We start from the raw sequence: 17,231 nt of genomic DNA, 5'->3' as shown, positions 1-17,231 counted from the left end.
CTAGGTTCTACATATATGCGTTAATATACGATATTTGTTTTTCTCTTTCTGACTGACTTCACTCTGTATGACAGTCTGTAGATCCATGCATGTCTCAACAAATGACCCAATTTCGTTCCTTTTTAATGGCTGAGTAATATTCCATTGTATATATGTACCACATTTTCTTTATCCATTCATCTGTCGATGGGCATCTAGGTTGCTTCCATGACCTGGCTATTGTAAATAGTGCTGCAGTGAACATTGGGGTGCATGTGTCTCTTTGAATTATAGTTTTCTTGGGTATATGCCCAGTAGTGGGATTGCTGGATCATATGGTAATTCTGTTTTTAGTTTTTTAAGCGACCTCCATACTGTTCTCATTAGAGGCTGTATCAATTTACATTCCCACCAACAGTGCAAGAGGGCTCCCTTTTCCCCACACCCTCTCCGGCATTTGTTGTTTGTAGATTTTCTGATGATGCCCATTCTAACAGGTGTAAGGTGCTACCTCATTGTAGTTTTGATTTGCATTTCTCTAATAATTAGTGATGTTGAGCAGCTTTTCATGTGCTTCTTGGCCATCTGTATGTCTTCTTTGGAGAAATGCCTATATAGGTCTTCTGCCCATTTTTGGATTGGGTTATTTGTTTCTTTAATATGGAGCTGCATGAGCTGTTTATATATTTTGGAGATTAATCCTTTGTCCATTGATTCATTTGCAAATATTTTCTCCCATTCTGAGGGTTGTCTTTTCATCTTGTTTATGGTTTCCTTTGCTGTGCAAAAGCTTTGAAGTTTCGTTAGGTCCCATTTGTTTATTTTTGTTTTTATTTCCATTACTCTAGGAGGTGGATCAAAAAAGATCTTGCTGTAATATATGTCAAAGAGTGTTCTTCCTATGTTTTCCTCTAAGAGTTTTCTAGTGTCTGGTCTTACATTTAGGTCTCAAATCCATTTTGAGTTTATTTTTGTATATGGTGTTAGGGAGTGTTCTAATTTCATTCTTTTACATGTAGCTGTCCGGTTTTCCCAGTACCACTTATTGAAGAGACTGTCGTTTCTCTATTGTATATCCTTGCCCCCTTTGTCATAGATTAGTTGACCATAGGTGTGGGTTTATCTCTGGGCTCTCTATCTTTTTTTTTTTGCGGTATGTGGGCCTCTCACTGTTGTGGCCTCTCCCGTTGCGGAGCACAGGCTCCAGACGCGCAGGCTCAACGGCCATGGCTCACGGTCCCAGCCGCTCCGCGGCATGTGGGATCTTCCCAGACCGGGGCACGAACCCATGTCCCCTGCATCGGCAGGCAGACTCTCAACCACTGTGCCACCAGGGAAGCCCATGGGCTTTCTATCTTGTTACATTGATCTATGTTTCTGTTTTTGTGCCAGTATCATATTGTCTTGATTACTGTAGCTTTGTAGTATAGTCTGAAGTCAGGGAGTCTGATTCCTCCAGCTCCGTTTTGTTCCCTCAAGACTGCTTTGGCTATTCCGGGTCCTTTGTGTCTCCATACAAATTTTAAGATTTTTTGGTTCTAGTTCCGTAAAAAATGCCATTTATAATTTTATAGGGATTGCATTGAATCTGTAGATTGCTTTGGGTAGTATAGTTACTTTCACGATATTGATTCTTCCAATCCAAGAACATGGTATATCTCTCCATCTGTTGGTATCATCTTTAATTTCTTTCATCAGTGTCTTATAGTTTTCTGCATACAGGTCTTTTGTCTCCCTAGGTAGGTTTATTCCTAGGTTTTTTGTTTGTTTTTTTTTGTTTTTCTGTGGTACACGGGCCTCTCACTGTTGTGGCCTCTCCCATTGTGGAGCACAGGCTCCGGACGTGCAGGCTCAGCGGTCATGGCTCACGGGCCCAGCCGCTCCGCGGCATGTAGGATCTTCCCAGAACGGGGCACGAACCCCTGTCCCCTGCATCGGCAGGCGGACTCTCAACCACTGCACCACCAGGGAAGCCCTATTCCTAGGTATTTTATTCTTTTTGTTGCAATGGTAAATGGGAGTGTTTCCTTAATTTCTCTTTCAGAGTTTTCATCATTAGTGTATAGGAATGCAAGAGATTTCTGTGCATTAATTTTGTATCCTGCCACTTTACCAAATTCATTGATTAGCTCTAGTAGTTTTCTGGTGGCATGTTTTGGATTCTCTATGTATAGTATCATGTCATCTGCAAACAGTGACAGCTTTACTTCTTCTTTTCCAATTTGTATTCCTTTTATATCTTTTTCTTCTCTGATTGCCGTGGCTAGGACTTCCAAAACTATGTTGAATAATAGTGGTGAGAGTGGACATCCTTGTCTTGTTCCTGATCTTAGAGGAAATGCTTTCAGTTTTTCACCATTGAGAATGGTGTTTGCTGTGGGGTTGTCTTATATGGCCTTTATTATGTTGAGGTAGTTTCCCTCTATGCCCACTTTCTGGAGAGTTTTTATCATAAAAGGGTGTTGAATTTTGTCAAAAGCTTTTTCTGCATCTATTGAGATGATCATATGGTTTTTCTTCTTCAATTTGTTAATATGGTGTATCACATTGATTGATTTGCGTATATTGAAGAATCCTTGCATCCCTGGGATAAATCCCACTTGATGGTGTATGATCCTTTTAATGTGTTGTTGGATTCTGTTTGCTAGTATTTTATTGAGGATTTTTGCATCTATATTCATCAGTGATATTGGTCTGTAATTTTCTTTTTTTGTAGTATCTTTGTCTGCTTTTGGTATCAGGGTGATGGTGGCCTCATAGAATGAGTTTGGGAGTGTTCCTTCCTCCACAATTTTTTGGAAGAGTTTGAGAAGGATGGGTGTTAGCTCTTCTCTAAATGTTTGATGGAATTCACCTGTGAAGCCATCTGGTCCTGGACTTTTGTTTGTAGGAAGAATTTTTTTTTTTTTTTTTTTGCGGTTCGCGGGCCTCTCACTGCTGTGGCTTCTCCCGTTGCAGAGCACAGGCTCTGGACGCGCAGGTTCAGCGGCCATGGCTCACGGGCCCAGCCACTCCGCGGCATGTGGGATCTTCCCGGACCGGGGCATGAACCTGTGTCCCCTGCATCGGCAGGCGGACTCTCAACCACTGCGCCACCAGGGAAGCCCTGTAGGAAGAGTTTTAATCACAGTTTCCATTTCATTACTTGTGATTGGTCTGCTCGTATTTTGTATTTCTTCCTGGTTCAGTCTTGGAAGATTATACCTTTCTAAGAATTTGTCCATTTCTTCCAGGTTGTCCATTTTGTTGGCATAGAGTTGCTTGTAGTAGTCTCTTAGGATGCTTTGTATTTCTGTGGTGTCTGTTGTAACTTCTCCTTTTTCATTTCTAATTTTATTGATTTGAGTCCTCTCCCTCTTTTTCTTGATGAGTCTGGCTAATGGTTTATCAATTTTGTTTATCTTCTCAAAGAACCAGCTTTTAGTTTTATTGATCTTTGCTATTGTTTTCTTTGTTTCTATTTCATTTATTTTTGCTCTGATATTTATGATTTCTTTCCTTCTGCTAACTTTGGGTTTCCTTTGTTCTTCTTTCTCTGGTTCCTTTAGGTGTAAGGTTAGATTGTTTATTTGAGATTTTTCTTGTTTCTTGAGGTAGGCTTGTATACCTATACCCTTCCCTCTTAGAACTGCTTTTGCTGCATCCCATAGGTTTTGGATCGTCATGTTTTCATTGTCATTTGTCTCTAGGTATTTTTTGATTTCCTCTTTGATTTCTTCAGTGATCTCTTGGTTATTTAGTAACGTATTGTTTAGCCTCCATGTGTTCGTGTTTTTTACGTTTTTTTCCCTGTAATTCATTTCTAATCTCATAGCGTTGTGGTCAGAAAAGATACTTGATATGATTTCAGTTTTCTTAAATTTACTGAGGCTTGATTTGTTACCCAAGATGTGATCTATCCTGGAGAATGTTCCATGTGAGCTTGAGAAGAAAGTGTAATCTGCTGTTTTTGGATTGAGTGTCCTATAAATATCAATTAAATCTATCTGGTCTATTGTGTCATTTAAAGCTTCTGTTTCCTTATTTATTTTCATTTTGGATGGTCTGTCCATTGGTGTAAGTGAGGTGTTAAAGTCCCCCACTATTATTGTGTTGCTGTCAATTTCCTCTTTTAGAGCTGTTAGCAGTTGCCTTATGTATTGAGGCACCTCTGTTGGGTGCATATATGTTTATAATTGTTATATCTTCTTCTTGGATTGATCCCTTGATCATTATTCAGTGTCCTTCCTTGTCTCTTGTAACTTTCTTTATTTTGAAGTCTATTTTATCTGATATGAGTATTGCTACTCCAGCTTTCTTTTGATTTCCATTTGCATGGAATATCTTTTTCCATCCACTCACTTTCAGTTTGTATGTGTCCCTAGGTCTGAAGTGGGTCTCTTGTAGACAACATATATATGGGTCTTGTTTTTGTATCCATTCAGCAAGCCTGTGTCTTTTGGCTGGAGCATTTAATCCTTTCACGTTTAAGGTAATTATCGATATGTATGTTCCTATAACTATTTTCTTAATTGTTTTGGGTTTGTTTTTGTAGGTCCTTTTCTTCCCTTGTGTTTCCCATTTAGAGAAGTTCCTTTAGCATTTGTTGTAGAGCTGGTTTGGTGGTGCTGAATTCTCTTAGCTTTTGCTTCTCTGTAAAGCTTTTGATTTCTCCATTGAATCTGAATGAGATCCTTGCTGGGTAGATTAATCTTGGTTGTAGGTTCTTCCCTTTCATCACTTTAAGTATATCATGCCACTCCTTTCTGGCTTGTAGAGTTTCTGTTGAGAAATCAGCTGTTAACCTTATGGGAGTTCCCTTGTATTGGTCGTTTTTCCCTTGCTGCTTTCAATATTTTTCTGTGTCTTTAATTTTTGCCAATTTGATTACTATGTGTCTCGGCGTGTTTCTCCTTGGGTTTATCCTGTATGGGACTCTCTGCGCTTCCTGGACTTGGGTGCCTATTTCCTTTCCCATGTTAGGGAAGTTTTCGACTATAATCTATCTCTTCAAATATTTTCTCTGGTCCTTTCTCTCTTCTCCTCTGGGACCCCTATAATGTGAATGTTTTTGTGTTTAATGCTGTCCCAGAGGTCTCTTAGGCTGTCTTCATTTCTTTTCATTCTTTTTTCTTTATTCTGTTCCACAGCAGTGAATTCCACCATTCTGTCTTCCAGGTCACTTATCCATTCTTCTGCCTCAGTTATTCTGCTATTGATTCCTTCTAGTTTAGTTTTCATTTCAGTTATTGTATTGTTCATCTCTGTTTGTTTGTTCTTTAATTCTTCTAAGTTTTTGTTAAACATTTCTTGCATCTTCTTGATCTTTGCCTCCATTCTTTTTCCAAGGTCCTGGATCATCTTCACCATCATTATTCTGAATTCTTTTTCTGGAAGGTTGCCTATCTCCACTTCATTTAGTTGTTTTTCTTGGGTTTTATCTTGTTCCTTCATCTGGTACATAGCCCTCTGCCTTTTCATCTTGTCTATCTTTCTGTGAATGTGGTTTTTGTTCCACAGGCTGCAGGATTGTAGTTCTTGCTTCTGCTGTCTACCCTCTGGTGGATGAGGCTATCTACAAGGCTTGTGTAAGTTTCCTGATGGGAGGGACTGGTGGTGGGTAGAGTTGACTGTTGCTCTGGTGGGCAGAGCTCAGTAAAACTTTAATCCACTTGACTGTGGATGGGTGGGGCTGGGCTCCTTCCCTGTTGGTTTTTTGGCCTGAGGCAACCCAACACTGGAGCCTACCTGGGCTCTTTGGTGGGGCTAATGACAGACTCTGGGAGGGCTCATGCCAAGGAGTACTTCCCAGAACTTCTGCTGCCAGTGTCCTTGTCCCCGCAGTGAGCCACAGCCATACCCTGCCTCTGCAGGAGACCCTCCAATACTAGCAGGTAGGTCTGGTTCAGTCTCCCCCGGGGTCACTGCTCCTTCCCCTGGGTCCTGATGCGCACACTACTTTGTGTGTGCCCTCCAAGAGTGGAGTCTCTGTTTCCCCCAGTCCTGTCGAAGTCCTGCAATCAAATCCCACTAACCTTCGAAGTCTGATTCTCTAGGAATTCCTTCTCCAGTTGCTGGACCCCCAGGTTGGGAAGCCTGATGTGGGGCTCAGAACCTTCACTCCAGTGGGTGGACTTCTGTGATATAAGTGTCCTCCAGTCTGTGAGTCACCCACCCAGCAGTTATGGGATTTGATTTTGCTGTGATTGTGCCCCTCCTACCATCTCATTGTGGCTTCACCTTTGTCTTTGGATGTGGGGTATCTTTTTTGGTGAGTTCCAGTGTCTTCCTGTCGATGACTGTCCAGCAGCTAGTTGTGATTCTGGTGCTCTCACATGAGGGAGTGAGAGCACGTCCTTCTACTCCGCCATCTTGGTTCCTCCTGACAACAGAGTATCTTGAAATTCTACAGAACAGCTGGTGACTGACCCTAAGACATTTCCAAGGTTGCAAAGGCCCAACATTTTAATGACACAGAAGGTTGGGATTGGAAAATATGCAGAAAATAAGTCTGATAACACTTCCTAACAATTTCGTAGAAAAACCCTTATGTTTCCAGTGGTCTCTTTCTAGGTCCCCTCCTAAGCAGTTGGTTGTGTATCAGTGTGGAAAGGGCAGTAGTCTTTGTGATTAATGTCCAGCACTATGGCTACCCCAAGACATGGCTGTGATACAGGTACAGTTGTCAGTCAACAGAGTTCTCCCACCTCCTGTCTCTGGCCAACTTACATACTCCTCCCCTCCCCCTTCAGCCTATTCTAATAGAGTGCCCTCCTGCTACCGTCTTCCTACCCTGGCCCCCCCTCACATATATATGTATAACTTTCTAATCAGGTCCCATACCCTGGGGCCCTGTTCTTTAATTTCTAAGATAATCAGTTAATCATTTAAGGTCTTATCTTAAATGCTTTATAATAGTTTATTAACCTTTGCTGAGGATTATGCTTTGCCAGCAACAAGTACTTTATTGTAGTTTTCTATCTTCTGGGAAATAGGGGAAAAACTATCAAGTCAACAACCTGGTTTGCTGATTTTAGCTTCATACTCTTGTAGACACCAGCTCTGGTTCCTAAGCTCTCCCTCCCAGGGCTCTTGAACCTTCTTTCCTCCAATTAAATATATCTCTTTATCCAGTTCCCTTCAGAAGGAGCCAGGTGACCTACTAAGTTGTTGAAGGGTGTTAACAATATTATCCTCCTACCCCAAAGTAACATGATCATTTTAATGGAGACATCTTTTTTTTTTTTTTTTTTTTTTTAGATTTAATCCTCACAAAACCCCTTTCAGATAGATACTGTTAACATCCTTATTTCAAACATGCTTTTGCCTCATCGCCAGTAAGTAGCAGAGCCTGGGTTTGAAACCAGGAAGTATAGCTCCAGAGTTAATGGAGACATCTTAAGCCCAGCCCACCTCCTTGATGCTGAGACCCTGAGACAAAGACAGACTAAGAGAGAAGACTCTCTGTACCACCAGGGCTTCATAGTATACCTGGATCTTCAAAGCATTCTTGTCATGCAGAATCTGCCTCATTTGTGACTTAATATTTAAGACACGGCAAAGGAGAAATGGAGTGTGAGAAAAAGCAGTGTTGTGTCCATTTGTGTGAAATAAAAGATATATAACAGGAAGAAATTTGGCTTGGGTAAGAGTGGGCCTAGAAGGTATGTCTGCTCATTGGAACCTCTCTGAGCATAAATCTTGAAGCATTATAGAGGAAGCAGGTGTCTTGTTCTGCTCAGGTTGTCATAACAAAATACCATAGACTGGGTGGCTAAACAACAGAAATTAATTTGTGCTGGCCAATTTATTTTCTGGTGAGAACTCCATGCCTGACTTGCAGATGGCCACCTTTTTGCTTTGTCCTCACATGGTGGAGAGAGAGTGACCACTCTGGTGTCCCTTCTTATAAGAACGCTAATCCTATTGGATTAGGGCCCTGCCCTTATGACCTTATTAAACCTTAATTACTTCCTTACTATAAATATAGTCACATTAAGGTTTAGGGGTTCAACATATGAATTTGGTGGGGGGTGTGGGGGAGGGACACAATTCAGCACATTAGCAGCAGGGAAGGCTTAATCCAGACCCCTTGCTCTGTGCCCAGAGAGTTGGGGGCATGTCCTCCAATGGTAGAGCCAGCATTCTACTATTTTGGAAGCAGGGATTAGAGGCAGGGGTGAGGCTTATAAATCTCTGCTAGGAGCTAAAGGGCACCCTGGGTACATGTAGTGATACAGTATTTAGTGTTCACTTCACACATTCTGCTGCCTATCTCTCAGCATCAGAAGTTCATTTGCTCAGAAGCTCTAACAACTGTGGCCCACAGGTCCATAGCCTGGGGCCAACAGGTGTTCAATTTTAGGGTCTTGAGAAGGACTTCCTGGCCTCCAATATTCATTTAGTCAACAACTAAAGAGGCAGGCAATGATCTAGGCACTGAGGAAGTAATCCTGAATCAGACAAAGTCTACCTCCCTCATTTGCTCACCATTCTTCAAAGCCCTTTACAGAGCACAGAAACTATATGGTTACTTCCTGACTTTGGTTCCCAGGGAAGCAGCCAACCTCAGGTCTTTTCCTGAGGACAGATTTTGATCAGGCTGGAGAGGAGGAAGACAGAGGATGGAGAAAAGGAAAAAGAGAGAGGGGCCTTTACCTCCAAAGACTCTCTTTTCTGGCTTCCTGTTTATCTGTGCTGTCCTTAGTACATGTCTCAGACATGGCCCCTCCTCTCTACGCCCCCGTCTGACCCAGGTTGGACCCCATTTCCCTCTCCTTCTCTCAGGTGATATGCACAATGGTTTCCTGGGAAAGGCTTGCGGAGGTGGAGAGGAGAGGAGGGAAGCGAGGAGAGGAGGGAAGCGAGGAGATGGTAGAAACCACTCTGTTCCATCTTTCTCACAGGCAGGTCCTACTCTTTTAGGCCATGGAGTCAACAGGACTGGAAAAGTTCTTGAGAACTTGACGTACAGACTAAATCACAGGCAGAGTTTGCAGACTTTAAAGCTAGCTCAGCCCGCCTGCCCTTCCCTACTGTCAGAATTGCCTTAATTCCCTTCAGGAGAATGCCATTATGCTTATCTTCATTGCTTCACTGCTTGTGGAAGGCTTTATTAGTAACTAGAGAAGCTTCCTGAGGAGATGTGAACTGAGGGGCTGAATCAGTGCTCCAGCTACAATGCCCCTATCAGCACCCTCTGATTAGGGGAGACAAGGAAATTTTGAAACCTACCGATTGGGAGTTTGTGATTCTCCTTGAGAAATACCCAACTGTCTGGATTCAAAACTAAGATTTCCACTTAACAGAAGTTGGGCAAGTTGCTTAACCTCTCTAAGTCCTGGTTTTTATAAAATAGGGGTTTTAAAAAGCAGTAACTATCGGACTTCCCTGGTGGCACAGTGGTTAAGAATCCGCCTGCCAATGCAGGGGACACAGGTTCAAGCCCTGGTCCGGGAAGATCCCCCATGCCATGGAGCAACTAAGCCTCTGTGCCACAACTACTGAGCCTGCATGCCACAACTACTGAAGCCCGCGTGCCTAGAGCCCGTGCTCCATAACAAGAGAAGCCACTGCAATGACAAGCCCATGCACTGCAATGAAGAGTAGCACCCCCAGCTCACGGCAACTGGAGAAAGCCCATGTGCAGCAATGAAGACTCAACGCAGCCAAAAATAAATAAGTAAATTTATTTTTTAAAAAAAAGGCAGTAATTATCTTGGAGGGGGTTGGGAGGATTCAGTGAGACAATGCATGAAAGGTCCTTGGCTCAGAGCTTGGAACCAAGTAAGCTCTCCATAAAGGTTAACTTTTTATTAATAATAACTGAGTTTTTGGTAATCACATTAGGACATGCTTTGTATGAGCCTTTTCTCTCTCCCCCCTAAAGGCCTCTGTCAAGTTCCACTGAGCTCATTCAGTGCTCTGACGTGGAGCTTGACAAAACCTCATCAGTGTCTGGACTGGGCCCGTGGTGCCTGGGTGCCTAGCTTCAGCAAGACCTCCCAGGCAGTCACCACTAAGGCTGCATTCTCCTATTATGAAGATAGGGGATAGACACTGATACTTGCTGTACTATTTCAAAGAGTTATTGCCAGGATCCAGTGTGTCAATGTACAGGAATGTAATCCATGCAAGGAAAAAAAGCCATACAGATTCAGTGCAACACCTTGTCACCTTGAAATGCTTCAAGATTTATGCTCAGAGAGATTCCAACGAGGTTACAATACAGCTAAGGGGATATAACTTAAACCAAGTGATAACAGTATACATGTGATTGAAGTGTTAGCCACTTGGATGTCCCCAAAGCCCTCTGGCCTACTGGGAACCCCCATCCTTTAATATTTAAATAAAATTGTCTTGAACCCCCATCTCCTGTAGAGTGAGAATAATCACCATCATTCCCAATATTTCTGAGAATTCTTGGGGCCTCTCTCCTTGTTGTCTCTGGCTCTGTTTGCACACTTCTGCTGAATTTTCTAACTTTGCTGGATGGGCTGCCTTTTTTTTTTTTTTTTTCAATATCATATCCCTGCCCCCACCTCCACCCCAGCAGCCCTGAACACCATCTGGCTTCCTGAATTCTCCAAGCATCACTGGCACCGAGCTGTATGTGTAGCAGATTTTACTGAAGACTTGAGGGAAGGAAGGTGAAGTTGTAGCTCAGTACAGCAAATGTTAAATGTCCCTTTCCCTAATTGCCTCTGAAAAGACCTCACTGGCCCACTTTTTACATGGAGACCCAGCAACCACCCTATTGCTCCATTTCCTTCTTCTCCTGCCCTCTTCTACCTGCTCCTCCTAGGTTGATCCAATAATTCATGCTATATTACTTAAGTAGGACAAAATAGACACACCACCTATTGAATGCTTACTTTGTACCAGGCACTATGCTAAGTGCTTTTACATTTCTCAAATAACATACATTCTCACTTTCCTTTGCTCCAGACAATCCAGGCACATATCCTAGGAGCTTCTATTTTTTTCAACAAATAAATTTTACACAACTTTTACGTGCTAGGTGCTGGGATCTTTGCTCTAACGGAGTTTCATAGCCAAAGAGCCAATCAAGATAATTTGCTAAAAAAAACCCAAAAAAACCCCACAATTCTCAATGAGGAATTCTACTGCTACTTTTATACAAACTTTTTTCCCTCTGGACTACAATTTAAAAAACATTATGACAAACAGCAATATTAGAGAAAAATATAAATGATGCCACGTGATTGACATATGAGTAGCTCAGGCAGTAAAAGAGGACAGTGAATTCATTGGGGACTGAAATAGAGTCCAAAGGCTTTCAGGAAAAGGGGGAGTCATCTATGTTGGATCTTACAGGATGGGTGGCATGAAAATAGGAAGAGAGAGACTTCCCTGGCGGTCCAGTGGCTAAGACTCTGAGCTTCCAATGCAGGGGACACGGGTTCAATCCCTGGTTGGGGAATTAAGATCCCACACACCATGCAGCAAGGCCAAAAAAAAAGAAAATAGGAAGAGAGGAGGAAGGCATGGGAGGCTAGGGCAGGATGAGCAGTAGAGAGTCATGTTTAAGAGCAAGGACTCTGGGCGCAAACTCAGCTCTGTCATTTGCTTACTTTGGGACTTTGACAGATTGTTTCATCTCTCTAAGCCTGAGTTTCCTCATCTGGAAAACTGGGATAGCAACAGTACTTTCCTCAAAGGTGTGTGGTCACGATTAAATGAGAAAATGCATGAAATGCATTTCAGGCTTGGAGTAATGCCTGAAATATGATAAGTGAACAAAATAGTTTTAAAAAACAAGCAAAGGATCTATATTAGGATCTTTATACTTCAGCTATTAAAATTTTGGGAGCATCTTACCATTTATACAAATTTTTTTTTCCTTTTACTTTTGTTCATTTAGTAGGCAGGTTCCAAATCTTGTAGGCAGATATACTTATCATCACTTCCATTTTGCAGAATCAAGATTCAAGAAAGTTAAATACTTTCCCCAAAGGCATGAGGTCACTTTGCTCATGGAGCTTCTGACTCCAAATCTTTCTAATCCTGCCTTAAAAGTAAAACAAAACAAAACAAACAAACAAACAAAAACCCCCACACATAAAAACCAAAAAAAACACACAAAAACCCAAAGAGACAAACCCTGAAGTGGTTAATAACAAATAATTTGGCCAAGGATTACTTTCTTATTACTTGTTTTCCAAACAAGGATAGACTTTTACCAATGGGATATAGTTAGAGCATCTAGGGGGAGGGTCACGAGTGAGAAACCAACATCAACTTTCCTAGACTTTGTCCACCATGGAAAATAATTAGCCAACTATAAATCAATAAGGAATACTAGAGGTCAGACTTTTCTAATCAAAACCCAAGCTAAAAGTCTCCCAAGAAGTTCAGCAAATAGAGAAGAAAGATTCCAGTCACAGTCCTGTAAGACTAATTGTGGGAGGTAGTTGTTAATGCTGAATCTCTAGAACACATGAGCGTGCTCACAGGGCCTCACTGGGTTCTCCACAAGCATCATCCATTCCCATCATAAAGCCTTGACTGCTCATCCACCTGCTCCGTGACAAACACGCCCTTAGCACTGTCTGCCTCAGTCAACAGCTCCACTCTGCAAGGACTGAGGAGGCCCCCCGCAGGCATTCCCGAGGCTGTTTGAGTTCTCTCTATCACAGCTTTCTCAGGCAAAGCACTGCAAGGTCTAAGTAGGAGAGGTGGGAAACAGAGAGGAAGGGGTTTGAGAGAGAGAGAGAGATGAAAGAGGAAGGGAGTAGAGTCAGAGAGAGAGAGAAATTACAAACAGGATGTTGGGAAAGAATCTTTAGGAATAGGATTCCTTAACACCAGGGCGGAGAGGTTATAATTCTTTAGGATTTAACCATATTTTCACTCTGCTTTCTGTGGTGAGATAACATTTGGTTGATCTTTCAATTAGGTATTTCTAGAAACTCTTTACTGAAAAAGCAGGTTATCCAGCACTTGGTCATTGAATTGGCCAAGACTAGTGCTGCAGAACGGAAGGGTATTTATCATCTCCCTCCTCTATTTCCACACCCTCCACACATTCAGTGTCTCACTACGTGGAAAGGAACCCGTGTGGGAGACAAAGCTAGAGAGAAAAAGACCTTAAATTTCTCATAGGCAAAATTTTAAAAAGCAGCAGAATTCCATGAAAAATGGCAAACATTTCAAAAAATAAATCATAGTTGGATGTACAAGACATTAAAAAATAAGGAGGTGCTTGGAAAACACTAGTCATCACCACCCCTTTAAACCTGCCTTTTTTTTTTTTAACTTTTAATTTTATATTGGGGTATAGCCAATTAACAATGTTGTGATAGTTTCAGGTACATAGCAAAGCGACTCAGCCATACATATACATATATCCATTCTCCCCCAAACTCCCAACCAGGGAGTCCCATCCAGCCTCCCCTCCCATCCAGGCTGCTACATAACATTGAGCAGAGTTCCCTGTGCTATACAGTAGGTCCTTGTTGAAAGCAACTGTTTTTTTGGCCATGCCACGCAGCATGCGGGATCTTAGTTCCCTGACCGAGGATTGAACCCCTGCCCCCTGCAATGGAAGCACGGAGTCTTAACCACTTAGCCACCAGGCACCAGGGAAGTCCCAATAAGATCTTTTTGTTGTTGTTGTTTTTCCTTTGGTCACACTGTGCGGCCTGCGGGATCTTAGTTACCCAACCAGGGGTTGAACCCCCACCCCCTGCACTGGGAGCGTGGAGTCTTAACCAATGGACTGCCAGGGAAGTCCCTAAACCTGCCTTTTTTTTTTTGGGCATAATGCAGGGCATGTGGGATCTTAGTTCCCCAACCAGGGATCAAACCCCATGCCCCCTGCATTGAAAGAATGGAGTCTTAACCACTGGAGTGCTAGGGAAGTCTGTAAACCTGCCGTTTTAACTGTCCCCAGTAATTCACATGGCCTGGTGTTCAGGGTCAACCCTTTCAAAAATTGTGACATTGAAGAAATGGATCTTTAAATGCTTTCTTTTGCACCCTACTCCATGTCTTGTTTTCTCCTTCACAAGGTCTTCTCTCTGGTTAGAGGGAACAAAGGCCCTAGCTCTAACTCAAGCTCTATACCTGGCTCTAACACATGACTACTTCTACACAGGGCCAAGTGAGGAAAGTACCACTGGGGGCACAGAAGGAGAAAAGTAAGTAAAAGGAATGCTTTACCTAGTGGGTAACAGAGGGGATTTGGGAGGAGATGGCATCTGAGAAGACAACTGTAATTTTGTAACTGTAATTTTGTGTTTAGAACAATTAGTGCTGAGACATCAGTGGATCATCTAAGTGGAAAGGTTTTGGGGAAGACAGGAGAATGAGGGGAGACTTCTCAAGGTCACCGTTAGAGAGAGGGACTGGATGTCATCTCCGTGAAGTGGAAGGTGTGCAATAGGCTGTCGGGCTCACTGAGGGCCTGAGCACACCACCAGCAGAGCACAGGGCCCTTACACCATGCGCACCAGGCAGCTGCTTGCAGCTTGACGGCTGGCATTACCCACAGTCAGTTCAGTTGTGGTTAATAGGAAGATCTTAAAGGTCCATTTTGCTCTGAAAATCTGTAAGATTCTACAAGATAACCTGCTCCACCCCTCCAGACAGCAGCTATTTTATGACCCTGGCTGGCACCAAGGCCAGATGGAATTGAGCAAGGGAGGAATGGGAGGGCCTAGAAGTTCTTCTCCTTGGAACTTTGATTTCTTCAGTCACCCTCTGGGAAGCAGGATAATTCCCAAATCTGTTTTCTTCATTAGGTGGTAACAAGATAATAGTATATCCTCTTAACATTAGCTCAGCCAATGATTAGAAAGTTGAAATTTTCAGTTTGTTGGTTCTCTGCCTTTCCTCTAAATATAATTTCTTCTTCTTGTTTTGTTTTTTTTTTTTGCGGTACGCGGGCCTCTCACCGTTGTGGCCTCTCCTGTTGCGGAGCACAGGCTCTGGACGCGCAGGCTCAGCGGCCATGGCTCACGGGCCTATCCGCTCCGCGGCATGTGGGATCTTCCCAGACCGGGACACGAACCCATGTCCTCTGCATCGGCAGGCAGACTCTCAACCACTGCGTCACCAGGGAAGCCCCAATTTCTTCATTTTAAACATTTTTTTCTGCATTTTCTCCAAAGGTTGCTAAATGACATTAGCACAGTATGAACCCTGGCAGACCTATCCTTAGAGCTCAAGAAGGGATAACCCATGTGGGAAGATTGCATGGGTGCCGGAAAAATCCTGGTGATCAAAGCTTTTCTAACTCCTTTCCTTAGGGCATGATTTCTTCCATCTTCTTCATTATTTATTATCCAACAGTGTTTATTAAATGCCTGCTGTGTCACAACACTAGGAGAAGCACTGTGCATTTGAGCTGGGAGTGATGAGTGTTTTGATTGGTTTGCTTGTTTGTGCTAACTGTGTTACTGGGCTGCTGGAGAGCCTTTCTGTCTGTCTAACAGATGGTTGAGGGCGTCACAGAGGAGACTGGAATTTGTCTGCAGGTGAGACAGGAGCAGGAATGGTTTCATGCGTGTGTGACCTAGGCAGTCACATAAGGCCCACTCTGAGAAGGGTCCTGTGCTTGGTTTAATACCCTGCTGTCAACATCTGGATATTCTTAATATTTTTGAACAAGGAGGGCCACATTTTCATTGCACAGTGGGCCCCACAAATTATGTAGCTGGTCTTGAATAAGGTAGATTTTTCTGGAGAGAATTCTGCATCTGGGGACAGAAGACTGTAGGAATAATAACAGAAGTTGCATAGGAGTGGGAGAAAAGGCACCAAACACTACTCTGAGCTGTGGTTTTGTCCATAATTATTTGCCAAATTGAGTTGAAGTGAGTAGAAAAGCAGCCCCCATCGAGCATTGAGCTAAGTAAGTACTTCACATGAATTAACTCAATTTAGGATTCTATTGAAGGGGCACTATAGTTACCCATGTTAGCTCTTAAACTAATGCTATTTCGTTTCGGCCAACTACCATTCTATTTACAAAATGACAGGCAACATTTTTTTATATAGATGTCTGCTCCAGCTCTACCCCTCCGCTCAGCCCTCCAGTGTCATCTGCTATTGTTTGCAGCTACAGCTTTAGATCTGGAATCCTGGAAAGTAGAAGTGAAGACCTTTCAATTGTATCCATGCCTGCTATAGAACCCAATACTTGTCTTCACAGGCCTTTGTTAAAATGCCTCTTCCCAGAGGACAGGACCCTTGTCTGTGTGGGTCACTACTGTGTGCTCAGCATCTAAGGCTGCATCCAGCACAATTAGTAGGCACTCAGATATTACTTAGAGGTTTCCACTTCTGGCCAAGGTGGAGTAACAGGGACCAGACTTACTCTCTCATTCTAAACAACTAAAAAGTCCTGACCAAATATATGGAACAATGATTTTCAGCTGTTGGACAGCAGGCAGCACAGGATGGTGATCCTTGAAAGAAGGGTGATAAAATGAACCCTATGATTGTCTCAGCTTAAGTAGCCTGGAGAGAGTTTCCAGGCCGTAGCTCAGATAAGTGCGAAAGGGCCCAGTGATCTCGTGGGGTTCAGAGTTCAGTTCAAGGTGCCTGGAATTCACAGGGCAGAGTACTGAGGAGGAGAGAGTAATAGAAAGCTGATAAGGACATGCATGTGAGGAAACCAATGAGGCCTGAGAAGGATGAACTGGAAAAGAGCAGGCAGAAAAATCCTCAGAGCTCACGTAGAACTGGGAAACTATTAACCCAAGTGGAAAGACCTCCTAATTCTTAGGGCACTGAGTAAAGTTCTCAGAAAAGGACTGCCTCATAGAAGAGCCAAATTAGTCCTAGTTTAAAGGCTGTTTTGTTTTTGTTTTGGCCACGCGGCATGTGGGATCTTAGTTCCCTGACCAGGGATCGAACCCACACCCCCTGCAGTGGACATGCAGAGTCTTAACTGCCAGAGAAGTCCCTTTAAAGGCTGTTTTGGACCTATATAACAACCCAGAAAAAAACAAGACTTGCTAGATTCAAGCTGTTTCCAAGTAATAACTTAGCTACAGCCTAGAATGAAGTCCAAAAATATTTAAAGGAATACAGAAAATACAGCACCCAACTATGTAAAACTCATATTAACTGTCATCTGACTTTAAAGTACCATCTTACTTTAAAAAAATTTTAATTTACTTTATGTAATAAAGCATAAAAATAAGGCTCATAACAAGGGGGAAAATCAATCAATAGAAAAAACACAGAAATGACCCATGATAGATTTAGAGGACCAAATCATTAAAACAAGTATTTTAATACAT

Source organism: Monodon monoceros, unplaced genomic scaffold (genome assembly GCF_005190385.1).
Source record: "Monodon monoceros isolate NGI ecotype Baffin Bay Population unplaced genomic scaffold, NGI_Narwhal_1 Super_Scaffold_21, whole genome shotgun sequence".
Lineage (NCBI taxonomy): Eukaryota > Metazoa > Chordata > Mammalia > Artiodactyla > Monodontidae > Monodon > Monodon monoceros.
Note: the sequence above shows the minus strand (reverse complement) of the source record.